The sequence below is a fragment of the Rana temporaria genome, chromosome 1, assembly GCF_905171775.1.
Source record: "Rana temporaria chromosome 1, aRanTem1.1, whole genome shotgun sequence".
Taxonomy (NCBI): Eukaryota; Metazoa; Chordata; class Amphibia; order Anura; family Ranidae; genus Rana; species Rana temporaria.
In genome coordinates, this window is record NC_053489.1 from 152,189,642 (window position 1) to 152,194,746 (window position 5,105).

The window sequence follows — 5,105 nt, forward strand, 5'->3', positions numbered from 1 at the left end:
AATAATCATGCAGAAATGAAAACTAACTTCCCAGTAGAATGGTTAAAGGCTGATTATGATCTACAAAAATAGTGTTTTATCAATGAGATTTTTGTATCTCTTTGTTATATAGTATCCTTCCCTATATCTTCTGCTGCCTACAGAAAAGTGGGTCCCTGTGATCCCACACTACTTTATTCTGGAATTGGTGTCACAAAGCTTTGAAAGTAGATTGCTTTGGTGTACCAAAACTATTGCACTGCTGGACTGTGTTTTTTTTGTTTTTGTTTTTTTAACGCTGAGATTGAGCAACTTTACATTGGACATACACAAAGGGAAAAACTAGTTGCTTTCAGAAAAAAGTCCAACTAAGAGAAGATTTTGCTCTAATCATATGCATCCATAATTCTGCACAAGCATATTTATTTAACTTTGCGCTGTGTTAACAGCCAGTCAGATTAATGGCATTTTTCTACTAATAATCCCCAGCACGGGCTTGAATCTAATCTTCAGATCTGTGTATGAGGTTTTGTAGATTGTCTGAGATAATTCTTTCTTCAGACACTTATTTGTTTACAAATGATCATTCTGCCTTCTTCAGGCTGGGTTTGTGGTTCTCTAGTGCGGAGAATGGTACATACTTTTGAGAAGAATTTAAAGCCTAAAAGTTACTTTGTCCAGCATTGTGGCTGCAGTGTCAACTTTACATGTTGCTTTGCTTGAATGGAGGGCTCACTTCATCAGAGAGTATCCAGATCCATGGACTAAACTTAGTTCTTTACAGGTACAGATTTTCACAGGCAAACTAAAGGGTACCTCTAGATAAGTGACATTCTGCATTTTTATGTGCCATAAAATGAGGAAAATAACATCCTGTACATTACAGGTCATACACTATAGTAGTATATATAGTAGAGTAACACTATTGACAATGCATGAATATTTGATCAAACTGTTACATTGACATATTTATTGCATCGTATTCAGAGTATATCATTGTATAATATAAATTGTGATTACTATTACCAAACTGATGTGTAGATTTGTGTACCTATTTACTTGCATTTGAATATTTAATTTGGAATACTAGTAGAGATTAATGTTTATAAGCCGTAATAAAGCATAAAAAACAAAAACATTTTTATTTGGAGTTTATTACTTATTAAAAGTGCCAGTATGTGATAAACTGTAATGCATTTCAGAGACATTTGATGATTGTACTATCTACCCGCTAAACTACATGTGTCGAGAACAAGGCCTATGGGCCGAATCTGGCCCCTCCAGGCCATTTTATATGGCCCTCGCACCTCTACTGCAACCCTCTTGTTTCTGCCCCCACTCTGTCTCAGCAGCAGAGAGGAGTACAGAACTCCTCCGCCAGATCATGAGCTTTTCCGTTTAGCCACGGAGAGGCTTATCTCTGCCCCCCCCCCCTTCCCTGTCTCTCCAATCGGCAGCAGAGAGGGTGACGGAACTCCTCCCACAGATCATGCAACTTTCTGTGCAGCCCCAGCACCCTGATGCCTCCCCTGTTCTCACTATTCAGCAGACTCTAGCCCTCCTTTGGTCGTCCTCCAGACACTGCACTTTCTGCTTCCCAGCTCCACAAGGTAAGGGGAATGCACTGTGATGTAAGGGAGGGTGGGGGACTCTTGATGGGGAGTTGACATCTGATGTAAGGGGGCGGGGGTGTGGGGTACACTGGACATTTCATCTTACAGATAAAATACAACCAGCTCTTTGAAGGCAACCATAACCCTGCTGCGGCCTGCAATGAAGTTAGGTTTCACACCTCTGCACTAAACTGAACTATTACTAAACTAATCACATTTTGTTGCTTTGCAGCCTAAAATGAAAACAGACAGTTTAAACCGCTGGCAGCAAAAGACAGTTTTTGTTTTATCCAGCTGTATTTACTAGGGCAACTTATAACATCCAAGTGAAGATATAACACCAACATGCCTGAAAAAAGTATCAGCCCCCCCCCCCGCCCTCATATGACTTGTAAACTCAATCTGGTGTAGCCAAATTCACCTTCTCAATGGTACAAAAATCCATTTGACTTTCAACTGTAATCAGCTGTGGTCATTTTGATTGGCTCAGCATGAAAATAACTTTCCTGAAGCATTTTGATCCCTGTTGGTGCAAATGAAGCAAATAATATGGGTGGCAAAGCACTGTCAACAGATCTCTGCAAAAATGTTGCATACAGGAATGAGTCGGGAGATGGATACAAAACATTTTAAAGACTTTATTAATGCCTAGAAGCACAGTGCAGTCTATTAAGAAGTGAAAGGTACTTGGTACAACACAGACCCTCCCTGGATCAGAACATTACTCTGAACTGGATCAAAGAGAAAGGAGGAAACTGGTCAGAGAGGCCTACAGCAACTCTAAAGCAGTTGCAGGGATTTATGACAGAGTGGCCATTGTGTGCATATTTACAAAGTTAGGTTTAAAAAGACACAAGTCAAAGTGAGCATGTGACAATATCAATAAGTCTCCACAAATGTGGCTTGTATGGGAGGATGGCAAGAAAAAAAGGCACCCCTCAAAGGCCACATGCAGTCACGACTTTGTCTAAACCAAAATGCACTGTGGGGATTCTGAGGTGACATGGAAAAAGGTGTTATGGTCAGATGAGACTAAAATTGAATTATTTGGCCTCATCACTAAACAATATATCTGGCGGAAATCCAATATAACTAAATAACACAATTCCTACAGTAAAGCATTGAGGTGATAATATCCTGTTATGTGGGGGTGTTTCTCTGCAGCAGGGACTGGAGCACTTGTTAGGATAGAAGGAAAATGGATAGGGTAAAATACCTTCATGCTTGAGGAATATCTGCTGCCTCTGCCAGAAAGTTGTCAATGGGAAAAAGGTTTACCTTCCAACATGACACTGACCCAAAGTACACATCAAAAATTACCACACAGTGGTTGACGGAGAAAAGGGTGAATTTCCTTGCATGGCCTAGTCAGAGCCCAGACGTAAACCCCGATGAAAATCTGTGGAATGACTTAGACTGCAGTCCACAAATGGTCACTATCGAATGTAACTGGACTTCAGCAGTTCTGTAAAGAAGAGTGGACAAATATTACAAAGTCTAAATGTGCAGAGTTAGTAGAGACGTATCCCAACAGTCTAAAGCAGGGATCCTCAAACTACGGCCCTCCAGCTGTTGCGGAACTATACATCCCATGAGGCATTATAAAACTCTGAAATTCACAGACAGGACTAGGCATGATGGGAATTGTAGTTCCTGAACAACTGGAGGGCTGTAGTTTGAAGACCCCTGGTCTAAAGGCTGTAACTAAAGCAAAAGGTGTTTCAACAAAATACTGCCACAAGGGGTGATCCTTTTTTCCAGTGATTCTGGAAGCTACATGAAAGCTTTGCATATGCACAATTGCTTTTCAGTCTAGCATTTACAGCCTAAAGCCTGTGTGACTTAGGCTTTAAGTTGGAACTGAACTGGAAGGTGAAGATTTGCTATGTTATGGGAAAATGTAGATATGTTAATAGTGCCTAAGTAATCTCGGAATTCCTGCTAAAAATTAGCAATGCACTTCCTGGAATGTGTGCCTGCAGCTTGATGGCTGTAAATCTAAACAAAGTACACCAGAGTACATAGACAAATGGTTTGGGATGATTGCTGTGCTTAAAACATTTATATTTGTTATATTATACATACAAAGTATTCAAGGAGAAGAGTCGTTTTAAAGGTGAAGGGGTGGCTGCACGGACTCGCCTGCATAGATGAGTTTGGCAGGGACAAGTGCATGGCCCTGGATGCTCAAACTGTGTACATTGGGGGCTGTGCACCCATTTATGAGTACGTGTCAAACTTGGCTATATGGGTGAATCCATACAGCCGATGCTTATACCATTCACTTATATTGATTGACTGCCTGTATGTAACTACATTCTAGTAAGAAAAGATTAACAGCTCTTCACAATGTATAGGCTCTGCACCTGTGTTAATGAGCCATTAAAAGCAACCTATGAGAGCTGCCAGTACAAGATATACATTTTTAATAAATTACAGGTGCAGGGCTTTCATCTTTATCTTTCACTACTTTGTGATTATCTGACCTGGAACAAGCATGTCCATATCGAGCGTCAAAATACTTGGCTTGTAAATGCACAATAAGACTTACAAAAGCTGGTGCAGTTGTGAATGGTAGCCAATTGCAGCCTATTGCTGGCAATGGCACTGTCCCAATCAGTGTGATGCCGACTTTGCAGTGCCGCTACACCGATTTTAAGAAAGTAGTTACTGCACTACTTTTGGCAACTTCAAGGGCGATTTCAATAGACATCTGTGCATGAAACCCGCATAGATATCTTTCAAATCGCCCCCAAGCTCAAACTGAAATGCAGGTTTGAAACCGTGCAAGTTTAAAACCCGCATTCAGTTTGAACCTGGAAGCTACCGTATTTATTGGGGTATAGTGCGCTCCCGCGTATAGCGTGCACCCCTAAAGTTGCCCCGAAATTCCTGTGGAAAAAGCATTTTTGTACTTAGTTTGGTGTCTTGCACGGCGTCTATCGGCGGCCTCGTTGGGTCCGGCGTCCGCCTGCGGCTTCGGGTGTCCTCTTCGTCGGGTCCGGCGCCCTTCTGCGGCGTCCTCCCCGCTCGTTTCCCGCGCCGAGTTTGAATACTGCGCCGGCATTTACCGAGCGCAGTACACTCGTGTATAGTCGGGCAGTCTCGGCTACACTCGCGCTCACGTCCAGGGCGCGAGTGTAGCCGAGACTGCCCGACTATACACGAGTGTACTGCGCTCGGTAAATGCCGGCGCAGTATTCAAACTCGGCGCGGGTATCGGCGTATATCGCACACCCACAATTTTGCCCTGATTTTCAGGGCAAAAAAGTGCGCGGTATACGCCGATAAATACGGTAATTGGTTTCTATGCAGAGCTGCACCAGATTTTGAGCTCTCCAGTCATAGTAAATCCCCCCCACTAAGTAGTGAAGCAAGGAAAAGCAGCTCCAACATTCCTGACTCTTATTATGTTCCTCACAGTATTATGATGTCTTGAAAAATAATTTCACTTTACTGCAAATGCTCATCTGAACAGTGTCTATTTTCATGAAAGGACACGAACACCACATA